The sequence below is a fragment of the Colius striatus genome, chromosome 2 (assembly GCF_028858725.1).
Source record: "Colius striatus isolate bColStr4 chromosome 2, bColStr4.1.hap1, whole genome shotgun sequence".
NCBI lineage: Eukaryota > Metazoa > Chordata > Aves > Coliiformes > Coliidae > Colius > Colius striatus.
Window position 1 is genome coordinate 25,136,288 of NC_084760.1, and position 26,121 is coordinate 25,162,408.

Consider the following 26,121-nt stretch of genomic DNA (forward strand, 5'->3'; position numbering starts at 1 on the left):
CCTTTAAGATAACTGCTATGTAAATGTTCTCTTTTTTAAGCATGATATGTTTGTACAAGTGCAATATTTGCAAACTTCGATCTTTCACAAATTCAAGTATTTGCAAGGTGCAGCAATGTTGTGTCAGTTAATAAAAGTGTTTATTTTGAAACATAAACATTTCATTGTCACTTCATGTCTATTGTGTATTTATTCATAGTTTCAACTGTAAGTTATTTGACATCTTTGTCAAATTAATTATTAATAATTGGTAAATTATTGGTAAATTACAATTATTAATAAATGGTAAAGTAGATTCAGAAACCTGCTAGGCATGATAAAATTTTGAATTATTGTATACTTGCCACATCTAGCACATTCTGGATGTATTACAGAACAGATATGAAAAAGCTTAAAATTCTAGCTTAAAATTCTAACAAAAAAATAGGGTTTTTTTTCTTCTTCCCCTTTTCAGACTCTATGAAAAATTAGAATTTCACATGGTAAGATCATAATTTTTTGAGTGAAGTCCTATCTTAGCAGATTTGAGTGTTTTATATTTAAGTTTGGATTATTTAGCATTTCAAAGCATAGAATAACAATTACTTGTTGTTATAATTCATTTTTTTTCTTATGTTTAAAATTTGTGTCCGGATTCTGAAAAAAGGCCTAATTTATTCTAAACTTTTAACAATATAAAGCATCCTAGCAGGAAAATTGCTTTCTACTTTATTCTTTTCACAGCTGCTTGTAGTTCTAACCAGTATTGTTTTTGTCACATTGTGGTTTGTACTTAAACTTCATTGATATTCTAACAAAAAAGTTTTCACATATTTGCATGTCTGAAATGGCTTTGAAAAATATAGCTATTAAAATAAAATGGATGGCATTGATAAAATGAGTGAGAATTAAGCATTTTAAGTTGCTTTTGTTATGCTGTGATATCAGCTATCTGAAGTATATGAGCAATTTCAGGAATTATCGCTATGTCAATGACTTTCTCTGTAACTAAAATTTGGGAAGAAACACTAAGAACAGTAATATTGTGAAGAACCTAAAGGTGTCTATCTTTTCACCCTTTCTTGTCCTGACTACCAGACCCTGTGTCTCTCATCAGTGAACCATTAACTATATAAAGTTCTACTTTCAGTAGAAGAATTTTTAGGAACTAAACTGCAAGTTCCTAGGTGAAGAAACATGTAAAGCAAAGTCACAAAGTGATAAATTCTGAATGTAAGTTAAATAATATTTCCTAGACTATTGTCTAAGTGACAATTGGACAATTGGACATTGGAAGATCCAACAATTCTTTATTATCTGAACATCAGAGAGAGCTTTTAAATCACTTGCTCATCTGGTAGCCTTTTCCTAAAAGAAACCACCTAACTGCATTAAAAAAATGCATTATTTTTAATCCAAAGTTTAATTGTATGCAGTATTAAGGACCAACAGGGAATGTTCCAGTAAATCAATAGAGTTTAAAAGTAATTTAGATTAACGTTAGGAAAAAATGTGATTTGACTGTAATGAGGATTATTTTGGGAACTGAAACTAGAACATAGGTCTTTTCTACAACTGACTTCTTATTCCTAGTATGAAGTAGATCTGGAATAAAAGTTATTTTGTAAACTTTTTCAGAATACTCAGAATGGTTAATTTTGCTGGAGACTGGAAGTGACAGTATTTTGTCTTCTCACCTACAAGATGTTTGAAAAGATACATAAGAGAAATTATGATTCAGTATATCAATTATAGACTTTGGAAAATTGGTCTTCAATAAGTCAGCTACCCAAAATTAGAGTTCTTTTTACATTTCATCCTTTTGTATCTAAATTCCCCATGTACAAACACTTGCATTATTTCACCTGGTTTTGTATGAATATACTGCAGTAATCACCATGAGCCAAAGGCTTACAAAAAAGAAAGTATCTTTTTTATAGAACAGCTTGTACATTTAATGGGGCCTGGATAGTCTTGAATAGTTATGATAAAACAAGTTATTTGTGTAACCTCTTATGAATTAGACACTGCAAGTTCAAAATGAAACAATGTAGCTAGAAATACATCAGTTTCTAGTTCAGTTATACAAGTTTATTCCAACACTGGGTCCAGGAGTTCTGGTCACTAAAGACCAGAAGCTGAGCAGCTCCAGTTTTAGGTAAAAAGAGAACATACATCTAATATACATAAACAATCTACATTTTAAGAGAATACAGGGGTTTAAATGGCAGACTCCATCTCTATAAGAAAAGAATCCAAGGCAAAGCAGACAGAATAGCAGCTTACAGCAGTGTCTCATATGGTTCAAGTTGTGTCTGATCAGTGCTGCTGTTTTTCTTTAACAAGGTCTCCTTCTTTTTGGTAGAGAAGAAAGTACTGCTTTATGATTTGTCATTGACTATGGGTTTTTTTTTGTTTTTTTTTATATTATTGCAGTCCATTAATCACAGCAAAGATTTTCTCTACACTGCATCTTTGGTTGAAGAAAATTAGAGATTTAGGGAAAAAATTGTGTGCTTTTTCTGCTTCACTCCACTCTTCCCACATTTCAAGTTGACCAATAGTATAGCATAGAGCAAGAGTAAACCCACACACCACATCAATACTTGCTTATATATAAAGAGTAACAGCAACATGATCCTGGTCTAGCTTCAGCAACAGATGATGTGAGGAAATTTTGGATTTCCTCATGAAACTGGACAGATGAGAAGTAGAAACTATACTGAAATATCCAAGAAATCTCACTGTCTTAGAAAGTTCTTTGCCATAAACTGAATAAAAATGTTTCTCAGTACAGCCCTCAAATGTAAAATTAGTAAGCATCTAGAGAGATTTAATAAGTTCATGGTGTCATTATTTTCCATCATTTCTATGTGGCTACTGCCTAACATCCAAAAGTGCCAATTCAGTGATTTGGTTGTTTCCATTATCTCCAGAAAGCTCACGTGTTCGAGGTGTTATGACAATGTTTTGCTCTCAGAGCATCTGGCTGATGCTGACCTAAGGTGAGTTCACAGAAATATTGGAGTGCAATGAGGTCATAACATCAGATGATTATTATTAACAGTTCTTACATACCTGTCACTAAATGCAGAAAGTGGGAAGAGAAAAGAAAAATCCAGAAATCTCTTGGGCTTTATGCTTCTTATCCATTGACTGTCTTAGAAAGACAAATTAGACATTTTTAATTCCATTTAAAAAAATCTCTACTTTTATTCTTTTATATTAGAGCAAAAATGGAATGTGAAATGAAAGGATATTTATTCTTTTTCATTCTCTAAACTGAATCAGCTACAGGATAGCCATTGCAGAGTTTAAATAGTAGTGATTAGTAAATACCTTTGGTGCTTCAACAGCTTTTTAAGCAACTTAGAATTCTGCTAGGCAACATTTTTATATGTAAAAGCATATAAATTCTGCAAGAATTTGCATTGAAGCTGTCTAAGAGTGTTAGTGACACAGATGTATTCAAGATTTTAAGCATTTCTGCAGTATTTAGCATTTCTGGTGCAGTTTTAAGATGCTTTATAAATATTGAAGCAAGTTTTTTCTAGATAAGTTTTAAATATTAATCAGCTGATTATTTTTTTCCCCAGCTTCAGAGAACTTCTTAGGCTTAGCAACTTGGTGTTTATTTTGATCTTTTTATGTCCTGAAAAAAGAACTTATATACTAGCTGTATCAGTCACCTTATTTTTCATTAAGAATTGCAGAGAAATTGATATTGGGTAGTTTCACCTCTGAGATCAAGACAAGAAAGTATCTTTTTTCCCTCTTGACTGTGCTGAATGTCAGGTTATGAAGCAGTGTGTGTGCATGCAGACTTTCACAATTCCTTGAAAGAGAAAGTGCTGTGCCTGTATAAGATATGTAGCATTAAACATTACTTGCATGATAAAACAGTTTTCTTGTCCTGCAGCAATCTGGAGTTACAAAGGACCATTCTTTCTGCCCCTAAGCATTTTATAATCAACAAAAATCTAGGTTTTGAGTCCTTCAGCTGCCTGAAACATCAAAAATCATTTACTTCCCTCCCGGGAGAAGAATTAAGAGCCAAAGGTTAAATAAAAATGTTGCTCTCCTACCCTGAAGCTAGTTTAGATTTCATTTTGGATATTTATTCCACTACTATGCAAACATTTTCGCATGTATGACAACACACAACAATCCCCTGGACGTGTATACCTCTAAACAAACACTCTGTGCTGTCACATGCTCCCAGAAACGCATAGCTGGGAAATATTACTCAGGCTTATAGTAGGGAATTTGATCTAAGAAATCAAATTTTATCAGATTTTGTGAAATACCTGCCACCAGAATTTTCTGACCATTGGGATTTCAGAGCACCTGGGAACATCATTTAAAAAAAGGGAAATTTTGAGTCTGAAGAAAGAATACCTTGAAGGTCAGCTATCAAAGTACAGTATGGTTAACCATCCATGTATACCCTTCACAAGCTATGCACCTATAGATGTCTAATATACTAAACAATCAATTTAGCAATTCATTTGGTTGAAATGCTTTTACAATCTACTATTTCTGATCCTACACTGGTCTTCTGCAACAACCAGTAGTGATTTCCACAAGGCTACAAACTTAGATTAGTTAAATTTATTTCAAATCTGACATCAGTGTAAACCTCTAAATGTATCATTTAGTTTGCCACAGTTTTAAATTTTTGGTAGGTTTTGGCTGAGTATATTTCAATATTCATTTGCAATTTCTACAGACTTGAAGATTTTCAGAAATTACTAATCCCTTCCTTGGTTCTTTCTAAGTGTTCTGTTCAAGTGAAGTATCTGGAAATATGTTAACTTTTTGGTTTGTTTTCAGAGTTATTCAGGACAGAGTGTTCATGCCCATGACTACAGGACATAAGGCTTCTCTGCAGAAAATTACAGTCCAAGATGAAGTAGTTTTTCCATTTTTCCAGAATTTTTTATGGTAGTCCAGATGGATTCAGTGTCCACTTCAATGCACTAAATTAGTATTCAGACTATTCCTAAGTCTATGTAGGACTGGAGACTAATGTATTAAGTAATGTCAATATACAATTAGTAAAAATCTTTGTAGGATTCTAAGTCTAATATTTCATATTTACTTCTGTTCGGGATATACTTGACCAATCCCTTAGTCTAAAGTCTGTTAGATAAAAGAAAAGAGCTCTTTACATAACAAGGAAGTTAGGAATCATGACAGTGATATTTTTAAAGTGTCATTAAGTATTACCTCTTTCTTTCATGTCAGACTTCAGAGAACTATGGCACTTCATCTTCTCCTTAAGGTTTTTTCCTGCTCTCTAAAACTACCTTTTCCAAAGACGACTGCATTGTAGCCCAAGTTGAAAGTTCGTCTTAGATTGTTCTTCTGAGGTATATTCTGAAAACTTTCTTAAAAAATGCTTAGAAAGAGAACATATGAAGTGTCAATCCTTTTGAAGGCATAATCCAATTAATTAACTAGAGCATGAGAACTCTTTTTATACACTGTGTGTGAGTCAAGTCATACGATTTAACAAAGTTGTTCATCTGTGATACTTCAGAAAGTCTTATGAATAAGATTATCTTAAGCTGCATAGCTGGGACAGTAATTACAGCACTACATTTACTTTCCTTTAGTCATCTGAAAATTAAATTTGGACTATGTTATGTTTACTTTAATTGATAGCAATATATCACCATCACCCATGATAGTGAGATGACTAGCAATTAGCCTAGAGAAAAAAAGAAAACAAAACAGAGTTTGCTTTGCTTCTTTGAGTGCTCTATTTCAGAGTTGTCTTGGTTAAGGCCCATCTGGAAACAAAGGACAACAATCAGCCATAAGTACCAAGTGCCTTTGGAACATCCCAAGGACAGGGAGGGCTCAGTTGCCACTTATGGTCACAGGCAAAACAGACAAGGCTACTCGACTTGGGGAAGAAAACAGAAATTAATTTAATCCACCAACAACCAAAACCATAACCCGCTAAAAACATAACAAACAAAAAATAACACAGAGTAGCACAATGATGAAGAGCACAAAGAGCCCTTTAAGACCACCTTCCCCCAATCCCTCTCCTCTTCCCAGGCTCAGAGCCCAAATCCCGGTGTCTTTACCTCTTCTCCTCCTAAACAGTTCAAGGGGCCAGTGAATGGGAGTTTCAGTCAGTCCTTTCCTGATGACTCCTGCCATTTGTGTCTCCTCAGGACAGGCAAACTCCCCTTCAGGCCTCCCTGCTCCAGCTCGGGGTCCCTCACAGGCTGGGCAGCCCTGTATAGGCTGCTCTGACATGCGTTCATCCCAAGGGCTGCAGTTCCTCTCCACCTCCTGTGTGGGTCTCTGGGGTCCACAGGGTCTTCAGCATGGCCTGCACCATGGCTGCCTCCTCACACAGTCTCCTACCCATCAAGACGCACTCACCCAGAGCTGCTGGTGGCTCTCAGTCCTACCATTACCCTCCATGGGTTGCAGGGGCACAATCTGTGCTCTTGTCACAGATTGCAGGGAGGATGCCAGTCTGGAACTCCTTCCAGAACAAAGAGTAAGGGCACAAGCTGGAACAAAGGAAGTTCCACTTGAACATGAGGAGAAACTTCATTCCTGTGAGGATGAGGGAGCCCTGGCACAGAGAGAGTGTGAAACCTCCTTCTCTGGAGATTTTCCAGACTCGCCTGGATTCGTTCCTGTGTGACCTGACTGAGGTAAACCTGATTCAGCAGAGGGATTGGACTAGATGATCTCCAGAATTCACTCCCAACTCCTACTGTTTGAAGATTCCTTGATAAAATAATGGAATCAAAATTTAGTCATAGAAATTTCACAACTCTCCATTCTAAAAATCCAGAATGTGGTTTCTTCCAGTTATGAGTTTTATCTGGTTTTGATCCAGTGGAAAAGAAACATAAAGATTGATTCAATTACGCTCTGTTAGTAGAATTCTCCCAGGATACAGAGCAATTGTGTGCCATGCAGTTCACCATACTTCATGTTTTATTTTTACTTTTGCTATTCATTGTACTCTGACATCTGTATCACTTTTGTAAGACTATGTTAACCTCTTTAATTTTGTATATTTACATTGCAATACTATGCAGAGATATAAGTAGAGTGTGGGACTCCATTTTGCTAATTTCCTTATAAATATAGTCAAAGACATATCTCTCAAAATGAAGACCTGGCAAAAGTTTACATACCACTGGATGACACAGTAGTAAGTGAATGAAATGTAATAAACTCTGATAGATATATGAGGACACATTAGATGATTCAATAGTTCCTCTGACATCAAACTTTCTGAATCTCTGAAGTTACATAGTGAGAAGGATTTGCACTACTCTTTCTCTTCCAAATACTTGGAGTGACTTTGTCATCCATGAACTAACATTCATTATTTGGTGGCTGATGGCTTATAATCTTTTTACATCCACAGTGTATGTTTTATTATCAGTGATAAAGCACTTCTACCAAAGTAATCCATATCTGAATATTAATTATAAAGTCTGTTAAGGTTTATTTCTTATCTCATATTGAATTAATTATTTTTATGACCATTTTCTTTAAAGGAACAGCTTTGCATTAGCATATTAACACCACCTACCAATAGACATTTAAAAACACTCATCCAGAAGTGTGCACAGCAGAGAAATGAGCTTAAATACTAGGGAGTAAAAGTTAAAATGTATATATATTATAGCATGTATGTAATACTTAGAGAGACCCAATTTCAAAGTGAAAGTGAAGGCAAGTTTTATTTTCTAAAACAGTGGTATAAATAGCATGTCATGCAGTAGGAAGAGAATTCTAGAGAACAGCCTAAAATCTAAGTTTAAGTCTGGTATTTAACTCAAGTCAGTTTCCCAAGCCCCAAGATGTTTCTCTGTCCTTAACTGCCCTCTGTAGAAATGCAAGAATAAATTTGTTTAGTGTAGTTTTCAACCATTTTGTGCAGAGGTGACCTATTTTCTACCTGAGAGTGAAAAAACACTAACATTTCTTTTAAACAGAAACACATGTGACATGACTTTGGGAAAACTTCTATGACCGGATGAAAAAGAAATTATTGGAATAACAAGGTGTTGCAGTTGTGTAATCTACAACATAAAAATGTTTTCCATAAATTTTCACGCTCTCAAATGTTAAAATACAAACCAATGTGTGTGGCAGATTCTGAAAAATAAGACAAACACCAGAATAAAACCAAGTACATGATCATTTCTGTTAAGGAGAACAAGTATAAAGAATTAAAAATTGTAAATAATTACCTCTAAAAAGTACAAAATTATTTTCCCTGGGTATGATCATAAAAATAAGATTGAAATAAAAACAGTTAGTCCATGTTTTCTGTGTCAGGTTGAGCTGAGTTGTTATTTGTATGAAAGAAAGCAAATCATGCAAAAGAAGAATTCCTGTGATATTATCTGTTACTAAATCACACTCCAATTTCTTTGTATATGTATATGTGTATATGAGAAGATTATTTCTGTCACAGTTTAGATGAAAACTAAGTTAAACCAAATGTAGCTGATATGTACCACTTACTGATTCAGGGAAAATCCAGACAGAATCTGGACTGTTCCTTGTAAATAAAAAACATCTGAAGGCTCTTTGGGGACTTTGGGGGAATCATTATCTTTAAAGAAACTAGATCTTTATTATTTTACTTTGAAATTTTTACATTTTTCTTCTGTCTATGTCCTTCTATAGACTTTGCTTTCTTTACCTGTCCTCTCATTTGATAAACATCAAGAAATTTACATATAAAATATTTCTTATTGGATAAATTTCATAATAAATTATTTTTCTGGCAGGATACAATAAATCTATCAATGCCACAGAAATTATAAGAATATTTAATCTAATATTTATCAAAATATTCAAAACCTGACTCATAATGCAATATTAATTTCAGTAGATCAGTATATTAAACTTTAAAATCTCTGCCATATGTCACAGATTATTCTGAATGACTGAATAGAAGTATCAAGATTTGAATATTGCAAAATCAAAACCAACTTCAACTAAGACACAATTCACTGAGGTACTCACTACCGAAAAAAAAAAAATTGCATTCATTACTAGTTGGTTTCTGTTTAAACAGTATTTTTCTGCCGGTAATTCTTGGATGACTCAAATACCATCCAAACATAATCCAGAGAATCACAGAATCAGGTTCGGCTCAATCAGGTTGCATGGAAATGTATCATTTGTATTTATTGCAATAAATGTTGGACTGGGCCCGAAAGTACATACATTCACTGTCAGATTCACTGTCAATAACCACTGCTTCTCATTCCCTCTTTCATTATAATAATATGTTTCAGAATTGGTAATTACAGCAGCTAATACAGCAAAACATGACTAAGATCTAACAAATGTGATGTGCCCTTTTTCAACACTTTTCTGTATTAATTTGTTACACCCTTTCTGTCTTTTGTTATGACTAATTATGAGGGTAGTAGAAGAAGGGTGAAGGTTAGTGGTGTCTCAGATCCCATATTTGTTGCTACTGAGGAGAATGTAGCTTCTGAAGAAGCCAGAATCTCTTTTAATGACTAATAGATCATTGCTGACCTAATTAATTTTGGAAGAAAAGAAAGTTGTGTATCAGAAAGAGGAAGAGATAACAATTTCTCAGAGCAGACCTTTCAAATCTGTATTTTGCTACTAGAAGAACCCTGTAAAGGACATTAATTTCCAGCAACATAAACCAGTACATAATTTACAATTTTCATGTCTCATTAAAAACATAGTAGACATTATTTTGGCACATTTAATCCCCAGGGAAGTAATTAGGGCCTTCTGGGAGCACCAGGAAAGTTCTGTCTTCTCTTAGGCCCACATTTAACCATATATCAATGACCTTAACAAGCAAAGATAAAGCAAAAGCACCAGCATACTAGTATTAAATATAGGGGTTTTTCCCACTCATATAAGTTCCTGAAAGAGGCAACAGTTCCTGACTTTAAGCTTCCTCTAGTGTAATGGAGACCCATCACAATTATGCAAATGAGTAAAACAAGCCACATTTAAAATTTAATCAGTTTTGAAGTGTATGAGTATAGCTATAAAATGATGCAATAACTGATTGTAGAAAAAAAGTTGTCTGGTTTAAGAGCATATCACAGTCACATATATTCTCTTAGTGTATTTTGGAGGTCCAGATTCACAAAGCAATTGTGGAGAAAGCACTTAAAATCTATAAATAGGACTCAAAGGGTTTCTCTATTACTGTAATTGAATAGGCTGCAACATTTTAATGGTGACTGACAACCTTGATATTTATCTGAAAATATATCCAGAAAAGAGACCCCCTACAGTAGGCCTCATAGGAACTTGTCCAGATGAGTTTTGAATGACCCCAGAGAAGGAGACTCCACAACTCATCTGGGCAGCCTGTTCCACTGCTCCCTTACCCTCACACTGAAGAAATTCTTCCTTGTATTTATTTGGAACCTCTTATGTTACAGCTTGTACTCCTTGCCCCCATCACCCTCGTAGTGAAGAAGTTTTCCTTATCTTTCTTTGGAACTTCTTCTGTTCTAGCTTCTACCTGTTGCCCCTTGTCCTTTCATTGGCCATCATTGAGAAGAGCTTGGCTCCATCCTCCTGGCACCGCCCTTTACATATTTGTAAACATTAATGTGATGTCCCCTCAGTCTTCTCTTCTCCAAGCTGAAGAGCCCCAGCTCCCTCAGTCTTTCATCATAAGGAATATGTTCCAGTCCATTGTCTTTGTGGTCTTGCACTGAACTCTCTCCAGTAGCTCCTTGTCCTTGAGCTGAGGGGATCAGAACTGAACACAATGTTCCAGACATAGTCTCATGAGGGCAGAGTAGGGGGCTTCCTCGAGCTACTGCTCACAGCCTTTCTAATCCACCCCAGGATACCATTGGCCTTCTTGACCACGAGGGCACATTGCTGGCTCATGGTCATCCCTTCCAAACTCCTACCATTCTATGATTCTATGATACCATCAAACAACAAAAGTTTTATCTTAATATGACTGGAATGATGTGAATGTATAGGTTTCCATTTTGTAATAGGAAATAGAAAATTTTTAGTACAAAATCACTAATTCAGTCTCAGACTTCACATGTTTAAAAATTATGGGGTTTTGATATTTTTAAACAGAATTGAGGGAAAGATGTGAGCAGTAGTATATTAGCACAGGAGCTACAAATATTTCTTGTTTCAGTTTTGAAAGCTGAAATTATTATAATTCCTTCTTAGATCATTATTTATAAATTTATAAAGATTCAGTCGGAACACACTGCTACTGTAGTATTGCTTAGCTGACTTGCTCATCCCTATAGTAATTCCATGGACTACAGTTACACAACTGATTCATTTGCTGTACAGTACTAGAAGTAGGTGGCTGTATTTTTATAAGGTGCTGACCTACTTGTGCCTTATGTCCTAAGAGTCTTCTTAATATTGAACATGGCAGAAAGAAAACAAGTAGTCAGAACATATGCTAAAGGATATTTCTTTTATATCAAAACTCTGTAAGCCATCCTTTTGCTAGTAATGTTTATTGTGTTCAAGCAGAGATTTAACTTCAGATGTTGTCAATTTATTTGTCAAACAATTGAAATGACTGGGCTGATGTTTTCCACCTATATGTAGAGAAGATGTTGCAAACATTTATCCTAGATCCAGTCAATGCTGCTGCAGTTCTTAATTGATCTTAATGTATTCAGCAAACTGAAGAAAAAATACTCCTAATTCACAGTAAGTCAAATTACTCTTCCACGGTGTCAAGGTCAGTGACTAAGGTACATAGATGTCATAAAAACAGCAGAATCTCAGCCTCTTTCTAGTCCTCAAGTTGAGACAGATCCACCAGCACTGTGTTTTTCACTTGGATCTGTAAGTTAAATGTGTCCCCCATACTTTTTCTGTACACTGGGGTCTTTTTGTGATTATATTTGTAAATCATAGATGATAATCCAGCATTTTGTAAAAGTAGGTCCTAGATTTTAGGACATAACTATGGAAAAAGTTTCCTAGTTTGGCTAACAAAATCACATACACATTTCTTTGTTTATATCCTCAAATTTTGTTTATTCCAAAATATCTTACCTTTTGTTGTTCTTACCTCTTTGAAATTTTTTTTCCAAAGAATTTCATGTAGTCAGGCATACAGATATGTTCATGAGACTGAAGAAAATTTAACTTATGCAACGTCAGTCTCATAAAACTATTGACCTAGTTGATGTGCACCTTTTATCTTCTTTAATTAACTGTCATTATCTTGACCCAAGAGTCTTCTTGCCTTTTTCCATTTTCTCTCTGTTCAGTAGAAGAGGGGAGTTAGTGAGAGGCTAGATGGAGACAGGTGTGGTTTGAGCTCAAGCCACTACACCTTCAAAACCCAAAATTTGACAAAAAAGTTAGGCATAGAAGTAGACATTTCTGTATGTGACATGGTATGCTTATCAGGTATCTTTGTTAAACGAATTTTGCAGTTGTCAGATACAATGAGATGGAAAGCTGTTACTGTTCTTTTTTCAATGAATCACACAACATTGCTTTTCTTTCCATATCTGTATCTTAGTGCAGGTCTAGATTTTCCTTAAAAAAAAACTAATTGCATTCAGGTAATAAGATTATATTAATTTCATCAAAAGTTATTCTCAGTAATTGAATGAAGGCTGTTTAAGATTTTTAAAAACACTCAACTACCCAAATGACTTAATCCTACCTGAGATGAAGATTTAACCTTATACATCAAAATAATCCCTTTGAAACCAATGTTTGCTGGGTCATGATAGGCCTAATAACTCTTGACTTCACTTCCTACACACTCTATTACTAGTTTTCCTAAAAAGATTTCAAATGCTCTTTCAAATGGAATAGGTATTTCTGAAAATGCACAGCATTTTACATGGTAGGAGTGAGTTAACGGTGAGCAAAATTAGTAGACTATAAATCAAGGTATTTTTAACTGGAGACTGCAGCAAGGAGATCCTTGGTTTGCTATGTTCCTAGGAATAAAACAGTTTTCCCTGTTTTTTCCAAAAAAAAGAATGAACTTATAGTGTATAGTGACTCACATTTCAGGGAACTTCAGTGATATTCCAAAGTTAATATTTTCTTAAGCAGAACAAATACCTTCCAGTCATACATCATATAATAAACTGAATATTTCATTTATAAGAATACTAATGCATATTTAAAAGAAGTGAGTCCTTAAGGTAGGGCTATTCTGTTCATAATGAATAATACATAGGGCTAGGAAAAAGGCTGGAGTCAGTGTTCTTAAAGGTCTCATCCAGCTGAAGCTGTTCTATGATTTTACACTCTCATGTGAGAGTCACATATTGCAGACTGAAAATCTCCATGGTGTTCTTCATCAAAAGCCAGTGCACTAGTCAATAACCTGTTACTGAAATGTACAGCATCGCCACAATCAATTCCAACTTGTATCTTAAAGCATTTTCTTGACAACCTAAGGCTCTTTTCTTGGCATTGTCACAGTCATTATAGCTTTATTTTAAAAATATCTTCAAATGACTTTTTTCAGGTTTAGATACAGACCCTTTACAATGTATTGTTTTAAAATATAATCAATTTATTTGTCTCACTTATTATTAAAATTAAGTTTTGTAGTCTCACACATCTATATTTTAGACAATTGGAGAAGCTGGGAAAATTATATTAGCTTACCTGCAAACACTGAATCAAGAGGTGCTGAGATGGATAGAAATATTAGGTTGAGGTTCTATCAATGCTCATAGAGAGAATATTTTAGAAGAGCATTCAAACAGAATGATACTTATTTCAGAACTATTCTGTGAATTTGAGCATAAAATGTTTGAAGGATTCCAGAGAAATAAAAATAAAATCTTCTGTGTGTTCTACAGTTACTTTTTAACATGAAATACAATGACATGATGCTTTCCCCTACTGGAATCCAATTTAAGAAAAAAAAAAAATGAATAACCTTTTATTTTCCTTGACTGTAAAATTTCAGTTTCAGACTTCAGTCAATTTTCTAGTCTTTTATAAACAAATGTGCATTCTCTCTTGAGAACACGAAAGCAATGGCTTTATTGGTATAAAGTCTTCTCTTACCTTAAGGAAATTGATACACTAGAAATAGCTTCTTTTCATTATTTCTCATCTATATATTCTGTACAAGCAGTTAAGGTGTCATAGAAGACATCAAGTTAGATACACTTTAGTCAAAGAGCAGATTTCATCAGTCTCAAATTACTAAACTGAATACGGGCTAGCTAAGGGGATTGTAATGATTTTTGACACACAGAAGGTCAGAGTAGATGAAACTTAATCATTTCTTTTGGTCTTGAACTCTGTAATGAATAACGTTGCACAAAGATTTGATACTATCAGACTAATGGGGAGTCAGGTTAGCCTGGAGTAATGAACTCTGCAATTTACAACCTATATATACATATTTCTTTATCTAATGCTAGCAAACCCTTACTATTTACTATAGACATATAAAGCCTAATGAGAATCAGTAAGTGTATAAATGAAAGCTGCACATAGCCTACTTTTCTGTTGGATTGTACTGACATTTTTCTAGTGTTGTTCAGATATTCGTACACTGAAATTCCCTGTTTAGTTCTGACTATCCTTTCACTGATAATATTGTTTCTTCGTATTCTTCAGCTTTACTGACGGCTTTTACTGTGATCAATTAAAGGAGCTAGGAAGAGCGTGAAGAAAATAGAACAAAAATACCAAAAATATGTATTTTTTTAATGTTCATTCTACAACATGTCAATTATTCTATAGAACAATAGGCCTATTTTAACAATTTAGTAAAACATCTAAGTCTGAAATACACCTAAATCTTCTTGTCAGACATGACTGAGATTAGATTTTCAGATATCTGGATTCCTAACAGTGCACAGCAGAAGTTACAAAAAGTTAACAGCTGAGATGCAGGAAGTGACAAATGGAATAAATGTGACAGATATATGAGAAAACAATTATAACATAAAAAGAATAGTGAAGAGATGCATTTTAGAGCTATGATTGGATATAGTAGCTCTAATACAGCTCTAATACAGTTCATACACACATCAGAAACCATAAACTGCTAAAAACAAACAAAGCAAAAGAGAAGGAAGTAAAAGCAAATCAAGTATATTAAATGAGAAAAACCTAACTATAACAAAATTGAATGTTGTTCTTGATAAAATTATAATGCTGAATATGTTTTATATCATGAAAATTGCCTAGAGGTCATAAGTCAATGCTACTGCTGAAAGTAAACTCCTTCTGTCGACTTACAGTGAACTGTCTCCAGACAGTTATAGCATTTTGACAGGTACTATCTGCGTAATAGAATGACAAAAAGAAATACAGTTGTCATTTCAGACACCAACAATAGGAAACTAAATTTCTTTTTTCATGAACTACTTTTCTTGCAGTCAAGCTATGCGGTCAGATGCAAATATGACCTTTCATGTGGCTGCAACATTCAACCTCCTCAAAAAGTGAAAAGGAAGAATAAAATAAAAATAAAATAAAATAAAATAAATGAAACTTCAGCACAATAGATATCATAAAAGTATGCAACAGAAAAATTCTGATTTTTCCTACTACTCCTGGAAGCACACTTTCACAAAAAAGTACATCATATTTTGGTACAAGAGAGGAACAGATATACTTGAACTTATGTACTTTAAGCATTATGTTAGAAGAAACATCAGTAATAAAATTTGGTGAATATTCTACACACAATGTTAGACAAACTAGTATCTCAACTCATAACGTCTGTGCATTTAATATATTTTTTAATAGACTAGATTATAATCTGAACAGAACTCCTTTTTTATGGACGTGATGAGAATTTCTTTTACTCATAAAAAGAAAATCAGTAAAAGTGAACTGAGATTGCCAAATTTTCCATTACTTTGAATGTTATACTCAGTTCTTGTCATCCTCCTCAACTATAGAAAAGAGCAGATCTCAAGGCTGATAATAAAAAAGATTAAAAATGTGGAAAGATTTTACAATGAAAATACTTTAGAAATAAAAGGTTAATAGATGGCAATAAAACAGGTTCTAGCCACTCAGCTCCGCCTTTGTTTGACTTTGTCATAAATACCAGTCTAGAGAATATTTCAGAAACTTTTCACCAAGCTTATATAATTTTGCAAGGTTCAAATTTTCTCATAAAAATAACTTAATAAAAATAATTAGGAAATAATTCTGATTCTAGCTTCATTCAGAGAAGCATTGCATGTTTCAGTCTGTTCAGGCATAAGACATACAACTCAGATAACCAGATCATTTATTTATATCTTGAAACAAAGAACACAATTTTTTTTTGTCATAGAGAAGGTAATAAAATCCTTTTTTCATAGAAAATTATTGGACCTGCTGACTGTGGTTGTTTAACTTCTTTCTTCCTAGTGAATCTTGCTCATGATCAGAGGGAATGTCCTGGAATATATGTAGTATTATTTTGTTTTTATGTAGTAAACCCATGATGCTACATCACTTGCATTCTAAATTAGATACTACTAGTAGATGTACAAGTTACAAAATGTGGGGTTTTTTCCATTTAGAAATGCCAAAACATTGCAAGTCAATACCGTGCTTCTGAGTTTTTCCTTTTAAACATCTAACTTGTGGAAGCAAGCAACTATAACTTCTGGTTTAATCCTTCTCAAAAAACAAAGAAGGGTAAGGTTAATCCACTTATTATTTCATTGCAAGGGAGTTCATTTTGTATCAAAGCTTTTGACATTCATCCAAAAATCAATCTCAATAAAAGTCAAGGAACATAGAGATAGAGGTTATTTGTCTGTGGTCAATTTTCATGTGACAAAATAGTGAAATGGTGAGAAATAAATTTCTTTGGAAACATAAGTCATTTTGAGAAAGAGAGAGACAGATGTTCTAGGCATTCTGGGTTTATATGAAATTGGTTTTGGGTTTTTTTTTAGTGAAAAACAGAGTAGTGTCAATTCTTATTTTTCTGTCATAGTCTTAGAATATATATGCTTGGTTTTTTGTTATCCTCTTTTATGCATTGCCTTTTCTCAAGGATTCCAGTTTTTAAGGTGATTTGCAGTACTCAAGCGATTCCAATGTATGTCTGAATTACTTTAATATATAGGGATACTCTTTTTCACTTGCTGTTGTTTTTATTTCTGTATATCTCTGTTTAACAATTTGCCGGCTTTGGATCAGAATTGATATAAACTGATAAACTATAGAGCAAGAAGTGTATTCAAAACAGAATCTACTGATATTCATTAAGTATTATGACAAAGAAGAAAAATAAGTAAAGTGGGTTAATAAATTTATTTGATAAATTTTATTATCTCTATTTGATTCTCAGAATCACAGAAGTTTTCATATGAAACACCTGCTAGACATTCCTTTTCATCTATCATTTCCTGAAATTCAAGCTTCAATATTTTTCTTTTCAAATTGCAATACTTTTTATTATCATCAATGATGTTTATCATATTGCTATTATTTGTTTTAGTGAATTTTGCAGGAGTTTAGAATCAGAAAAGTCTTCTTTTTTCCCCCCAATTTTTTTATTTTTCAATGAGTAAAAGTTTGGGATGTCTGATAATTTTATTTTTCACCTTTGGTGAAAGTGTATATACTAGAGAACAAGAAATGGTAGGCTTAACAACATGTCTAATAAAAATCAAATTAATTTTTTCCTGAAATGCAGTCTGGTTCTCATATTTAATTAGTTTAAATCAGACTAGCTGAATCCCATCATTCTGAGCTGTGTAGATGTAAACATCTCTAGTTAAGTTTTGTGAAACAGAAACAAATGTTGAAAACACCTAGTAGCAGTTTTTCAAGGACTATTCATTTCCAATAACATTTTTCCTATATAAACTCACTGGTTCTTTCTCCTTAAAGAGAGATTTTGAGAAAAATTAACATCAATTATGGACCATAATCTTAGATTAAATCCTTGAGTTTAGAAAGCAGTTTCTAGAGTTTAGAAAAGTTAACTAAAGACTTTACTCTGGGAAAACACTAAGATTCAAAGCAAAAACAACTAGCAGTTTTCCAACAACACATCTCTAATGCCTTTAAATCACTTCAAGAAAACATTAAATGTAATCTCTTTGCAGTAATCCATTTCATGCTGGATGTGGAAATTTCAATTGCTGTTTTTTCAGGTTGTTATATATTCTTCTTGTCTTACAACATGTGGTTCTGGGTACAGCATCTGACTTCAGAAAGACACTTTGCCATTTGTCTCAACAGGGAATGGAAGATGTACGTCTTTCCAGATGTTCAAATATTGCCCCCACTATATTTTCATTGGCTCCATAATTGCATTAAATGTCTTGGGTGATTTTTTTTTTCATGACTATGCAATCTCTGTATGCTTATGTAAGAGACTGTTAATTGTTTTCCACTTCTGTGGCTACACTGCACCTGTATCTCTAAAGATACTTTCTGTATCATACTGTAATTTGGTTTAGCTTCAGTGATTAATACCAGTGGAAATTCTACTTCCTCCTACTATGTAAAAATCTGGTTTTGAAAGTATTATGTTTGAGAGAATACATTTAAGATCCTTTGGTCAGCGTTTTTTATTTTCTTAAGTTTATTGAAGTTGCTTAAACAATAATGGAAAATTGTATTTTTAATGGAATAGAAATAATTGAATATTCAAATTACTTTCAAGTGTGTAGAAAGTTACAGCATGACTCCTTGGTTCGTCTAACAGTAATTTTAAGCAATGATATTATGAGTTTACACGAGAAAAAAGAAATGAGGGTATGCCCTGCTCTTCAAAGAGGTGGTCAGGTTGGCTGTTGGCATTAGACAACGTTATTAAATGTTATTAAAATATGCAATGTTGTTACAATGTTATTAAAAATGTTCCTTCGTGAAGTCTTAAACTAGCACTATTTTAAAACAGAAATGGACTTTTAAGCCTCTGGGGAGGCAAATCTTTATGAAGAAATACACTTCTTTTTTCCCAGTCATCTTCAAATGTCTAGAAGTCTGTGTGAAATAATTAAAGTTAAAGTTCACAGAATCCCAAAGTCATAGAATAGCTGAGGCTGGAATAGATCATTAGAGATCATGAAAATGGAGGAGGGGACCTTGTGAGTAGGTAGATGGTAACTGCCAAGGTACTAAACACTTTCTTCACCTTGGTATTTTCTGGTAAGATTTTCCTTCATGAATCCTGTGCCCTTGAGACCAGTGGAAATGTCTGGAGAAAGAGATTTACTGTCAGTGGAGAAGGATCTGGTTGGTTTAAACCAACTGAACATGCAGAAGTCCATGAGGCTTGATGGGATGTACACACAAGTTCTGAAGGATTTGGCTGATGTCATCGGAGAAGCCACACTTAATTATCTTCAAAACATCGTGATAACTGCTAAAAGCTCCTGAAGCCTAGAAGAAAGCAATTATCAGCCATATATTCAAGAAGAGTAGATCTGAGTAATTACAGGCACCATCTCAATCCCTGGGAAGGTGATGCAGCAACTGATCCTTGAAATCATTTCCAGACTCATCAAGGACAAAAAGATGATTGAGAGCAGACAGCATGGATTTTTTATGGAAAAATAATGCTTGACCAGTCTGATAGCTTTCTCCAAGAAGACTAACTTTGTTGATGAAGGGGACTGAAAGCAGTGGTTATCTTGATTTTAGTAAGGCTTTCAACAGTCTCCCATAGTATCCTCTCAGATGAACTAATAAAATATAGGCTAAATAAGTGGACAGTGAGTTGTGTTGAAAATTGACTGAACAGTCTGGCTCAGAGGATTATGATCAGTGACACAAAGTGCAACTGGAGGCCAATGACTAGTGGAGCAGTACCCCAGGGACTGATATTGGGGTCAACATTGTTTTGTTAATGACCTGGATTGTGTCACAAGACTGTACCCTTAGCAACTTTACAGGCAGTGCAAAACTGGGAAAAGTGACCAATACACAAATTGGTTGTTCTGCCATCTAGAGTAACCTTCACAAACAGGAGAAATGATCACTGGGAACCTCTCAAAGTTAAGTAGATGGAAATAAAAACTCCTGCACCTGAGGAGGAATAACATTAAGCACAAATATGCACTGGATGCTGACTGTCTGGAAAGGAGCTTTACTGAAAAGGACCTGAGGGCCCTGGTGAACACAAAGTTGAACAAGAGTCAGCAATGTGCTTTTGAAGAAAAGGACAACAGCCTCCTGAGCTACATTAAGAAGAGAGGAAAAGGCTCAGAGGGATCTTTTCATAGTGTACCCAGTAATGTGAAGAAGTGAAGAATATACAGCCAGAATCATTATGGTAGTATGCAGTGGTTATAAAATACAGGAGGCAATGAGTGCAAACTGATGTATAGGAATTTTTACTTAACCTATCTATTGTGAGTGTGGTCAGATACTGGAACATATTGCCCTCTGGTCCAGGTTAGCTATCCTTAGATGGATTGAAAACCTGACTGGACACAGCCCTGAGCAATCTACCCTAGCTGATCTGCTTTAAAAAGAGTGCTGAACCAGATAATCTCCACAGGTCAACTCTAACCTCAAATATTCTATGTCACTTTTGTCTTACATTCTTCATTCTTTTGCAAAACCTCCATTTTCCCTTCTCTTCCTCTTTATTCCTCCCATTCTTTTCATATCTCTTATGTTTTTCTTGGATTTGTCTCCAAAAGTATGTATATCTTTTTCAAGGCTTAGATTTACCTACTATTTGTGTATGCGATCCTACTGTTGTAGATGCCTTCCAACAAAGCATGAACTAAGCTTTCTGGCAGAACACAGCTTCATAATGTGCTGCCTGTGCCCAGTGATGTAGTTCATCACCAAGCTGCAAACAGCCAATGAAGCCTACAACAGCCTCAGAGCCCCAGTTAATTGTTTGTTCAAGTACCAAAACAGAGCTGACACCTGTGAAAACTTGGCTTGTATTTCTTTGTCAACACATATGCATCATCCATAAATGCCTTGTTGATGCTTAATAGAAGAGATTCATCTATGAAATATCTGTTACATACTTGCCTCTACTAGATGTTTTAAAAACAGAGATTGAAGCACAAGGTGGTATCACTCCTATGAATTACAGTATGACTGCTTTATGACAGAGAGATATAAAATTGGTATTGATGATTTATCAGTGTTATTTTAACTGCCTAAGAGTTAAACTACACAACTTGAACATCAAAAAAGAAATCATCTGTCTAGTCTAGCCTGTAAAGTCTTCCATAGTGTTAGCTCCCAGTACATTCTAATAATTTAATAAACTTGCTTATATAGAGACTTTATATTATTTAACTAATTTTTTACTGTGTTGATAATAACTTCATTGTCCTCAGCTCCACAACTAATTGTTTATTATAAATATATTAAGGTTAAAGAAAATAATTTAAATCTAAAATTTTTGGGATACAGAAAAGATTAGAGAATATTTTTAGTAGCAAACACAATGACATCTCAAAAAGGATTCTTTTCTCTATCAAAATAAATAGAGTCAGCCTATAATTGTTTACTTAATAGAGAGGAGGAGGAGATACTGAGTAGGACTGAAAGCAAAAATTTTTTAGTTCTTGTCCTGCTACTAGTGCCATTTATCACTATTTTTCTACAGGTGTGTACAGTGCTTAAAAAATTTTTGGATGAGACACATGAGATCTTATAAGTTGTCTGCTAGATATGGAGCCTAGCAAGGAAAATTTTAAAAAAAACCTGCCAAGTGAGCCTAGGATATGTTTCAGACATAACAAGCGTGAAGAGGATTTAGGAGAAGCAAAAGTAAAGCTTAAGAGATGCAATTCATTGCCTTTCTGGAGTAGCTTTGGCCAAAAAGTACAATTTGAAATTTGGTCTGAGTTTAGAGGAGTTGCAGCTCTTCTGGAACACCTCTGTGCTGTGGTTGCACTATTATGCAAGTTCTTATTTGAAGAAAACCTTTTTTTTTCTTCAGCATGGTTCTGAAATGGAATTAAACTACATTTTTAGTGTCTGCATTTCTGTACAGATAATTGTAATTACCTTTCTGAGTATAGATATATGTGCTCTATGAGCTCTTAATTTCTAAATAATTGCTATCATTTTGTTAACATTTCACTCATATAAGCTATATAAAATTAGGATCTGATGGAATGAATAATTTCTCTAAAATCACATGATGGATTAATTGCAAAGGCAAGATTTGGTGTGAAGTCTGGGTCTATGTTTAATTCATATATTATGAAGTTATTTAAACTCACTATTTTTCCTCTTAATTTCTTCTACTTATAAATTTCATATTATTTGTATTAAAGTGGAAGGATCAGTTCCTGTTTTCTTTAGCCATTTTACATTTTCAGTGAAGTAAATGTGTTGCTCTCAACATTCTGTAGTAATGCCTCGAAGTCAGACTGGTATATATTTTAAGAATTATAACACACTTTTTTTTCTCCTCAATTTTTTTTTTCATCTTCTTTTTGATGTTTCAAGCTCTTTTGCTTCCAAGAAATCCTTGAATTGTGAAACAAAGTGTAAACCAATGCAATGATGCAGTCTGAGACCAAAAATAGTCACAAACAAAATCCTATAAGCTGTTAACCATTCTATTCATCTCAGTCAAGGATGTGGAATTAGGTATTTCCCATGATGGAACATAAAGGAATTTTCTACTATGACATTCATAATTTTCTTTAACCCAAAATCTAACATGAATTTATTACGTTAGTTCTACAGGGAACACTATAATCCTGTTCTCCCTTTTGTCTTTCCATTTGTGTTGCTACAGTAAAGAAACCAGATTTTCTATTTGGCAAACAACAAAAATATGGTTTTGAAATTCAGATAATGGAAGGGACTGTACATTTCCAAATGAATCCTAAAATAACTACTACTAACTGTAGACTCTACAATCATCCAACAAAAGGAGAAAGTATTGAATCATGTGTAGGGGAAGAATCCTGGATTATAGGAGAAATAACTATTTTTTTAAAAGAAATTGTTTTAAAAATAGAAGAAAAAAAATAACATCATTACAGTTTTTTCCTATCTGGTAAAAAAAGGTTCAACGTAACCGGAAAGGCACTAATTATTCTATATAGGACAATTTTAAGAATAGCCTCATCTTTTGCTAATCATTTTTTTTCTGATTAAATTTTAGATTGCATTTTCCATGTTTTCCTTTCGCTTGAGAGAAAATCAAAAAGTTTTTTAAAAATCCCTTACTTGGGATCTCAGACTACATAATATTTTGCAGCATACCTGCCTAGTTACAAGCAGGAATCTCATTTCAGAGAAAACATCCAGACCAAGCATGAAAATGAGAATCATAATTAACATAAGCTATTAGATTTACTTCATTATTATTTTTAATTATTTTTCTACAGAATCAAATAACTTAGAATCAAATAAATCAAGGTAACTTAGAAACTATCTCAGGAGAATGAATGTTTCCACCAGATACATGAAGCACCTTGGAGAGGTTTCTGCCTGCAGAGGTAGTGTATGTTATTAAGCTCTTAACTTCAATGCTTCCATTGTGATACCTAAAATAAATGGAATGAAATGGACCTTCACATTAATATGCAAAGGGAAGCCAGCCCCACAATCTTCATATCTTAAATTCCTAGCATTGTAAGTGTTACCTCTGCATCTACAGCTTGCAAGCAAATAAAAGTAATTTATGTCCTTAGTGACACAGTCAAGTTAAAAATCCATAGAATGGCTATACTATTTTGTAGTCAGTCACCTAGTAGGTGTTTTGAATGTTGATACCTCTTAAGACAAAAAAATGAAAATACAGTCATAATTGTCCAGAATGAGTACTTGCATAGGAGATGTCAGGCTGTTTCGTAGTCCACTGATGCAATATGCAGAGGGGGAAAAATAAGAAAAAAGAAAGATTTTTCAATAGCTAATTCTCTCCACTGGAATGATCTTACATTATCATTCTTGTGTGTAATGTCATAACACTAGGCTGTAGAGGAGGTTGGGGCATCCTTCTTTTCTATGGTATCTAGCAACAGGACAAGGGGTAATGGGATGAAGCTGGAACACAAAAAAATCCATTTAAACATAAGAAAAAATTATTTCACTGTGAGCATGAAATAGTGGAACAGGCTGCTCAGGGAGGTTATGGAGTCTCCTTCCTTGGAGGTCTTCAAGAACCACCTGGACATGTTCCTATGCAACCTGATCTAGGTGACCCTGCTTCTGCAGGGGAGTTGACTAGGTCATCTCTAAAAGGTCCCTTCCAATCCCTACCATTCTATGATTCTATGATGAATAGGTCTGATAATTTTATATATCAGTGTAGTTGTACAGTTATATGTGATGTACTTACTTAGCATAGGGAAGTGTCTTTCCTACACCAAACGCCAAGGCTTTTTACTATAGATCTTACTATACTTTTGATATTGTAACTACTATAACAAACTTTACAGAAGACGTATTTCATCTTACTTTGTCAAACCAATGTGAAAACATGTTTGAAAAAGAGACTTCTACAGCCTTCAGATAACTAAGTGCATAAAGGCAATTAAAAAATCCCAGACATCCTTTTTCAGGGTTCCAAGCAACAGAAATCAAATCATCATTTTTGTTACATTAACCTCAGACTGGCATTAACTCTGTCTTCTGAATGCTTAGCATAGAAAACAAAACACAGTTTACAGAGAAAAGAGCTCTTATTGGGGTTTTTTTGTTACTGCTTTGCAGCATTATGGGATAAATGTGTCAAACAGGAGATAAATACTGTTTCAGATGCATAGATTGTTACCTCCACCCACATAGAGAAATTCAGAAGTCATTAAATGTCCCTAGGCTGACTCTAAATTAATAAAAGAATTACTACAAGTGAAGACGACATGGGAGTGACAGGAGCTCAGATAAGGCAGATATTGAGAGGACAGTGATACCATATTGAGTGGACAGTGATATGCGTACATTTCTGAGTGCTAAGCCTGCAGGTTACAGATATATTTGCTTATGTGCTCTTTAAAAGATTGAACAAAGACATTTTATTGCTGGGAACTCTCTTATAACCACTCGTTCATCTCTGATGCATAAAAATAACATACAATCAGAAATGTCAAACTTACTTTCCTCAACATAATTTAGGATAAGATAATTTAGGTACTAAAAGGCAGTTTAAGACTAAAAGAAAAACTGAGATTTCCTAAGTACCTTATGACTTTTGTGGTTCTTGTAAACTATTTTCTGGACTCACATACAAAAGTTACACAAAACCCACTTAATCATATGTACATTGATGATCTCACTCCTTCTCCTAATTGTTACTGGGGAGTTTTTTTGCAAGAAATCAATTACATTCATAGGAGTTTAGTTTGCAAGAAAGTTAAAATTATATAGCACACAGATTTGTTATGAAAATTTCCAAATGTCCAAAATCACTCCTATGCAGTTAATAAGAAATTTCAGAGTACCTATGTGCCTAGTTTCTGCATTTGTATCACTTCCCCTGAGACCTTTTCTTTCACACAGATAGCTCCACAAGAGGTCGTAAACCACAGCAGGGCTTTTGAAACAAAATCATTAATTCTTCTGATGAACAAACACTTAGGAGTCATGCAAACTATTCCTTATGGAAAGCAAAACTTAAAAAAACCAATCATCCAGTCCACTAAAAGTAAAGCAATCTATTTATAGAACACTCATTTTAATTGTTTTTGAAATGACTTTTACAAGTATGTTTGAGAATACATGCACTGAAATATTTCTCTTTTTTTGCAGAACTGTAACAATAAACTATAGTATGACATGAATATCTATTGTTGTGTCTAAAACTTCACCTTGAATAAATCATATTAAAGAGTTATAGTACAGGAATGGCATTGACTCTATGGAAACAGCAAGAAAAGCAGGATTTTTACTTACAGGCCTACTTTCCTAGGCAATAGAGAAGAAGATACATCTGATGGCTCATTAGTAGCCTCAGTCCACAGAAAGCTACAGTAAAGTAAGTGCTCTACTTTAAGCTTTATATCAACAGATATTTTGCACAATTTGAATATGTATTGCCTTTCCTATCACTAAGGACTTTCCCTATCACTGAGCTCATGCCAGGAAAAATTAAAAAATCATGGTCTTTCTTCTGATTCCAAGGGCAAGCTAAACAAATAAACTGTCTTCATTTCTTGATCCAAAACACTGGCTTCATCTATTGCAGCGTACTGAGAGCAGTGTCTGTCTCATACTCAGGCACTGGGATGG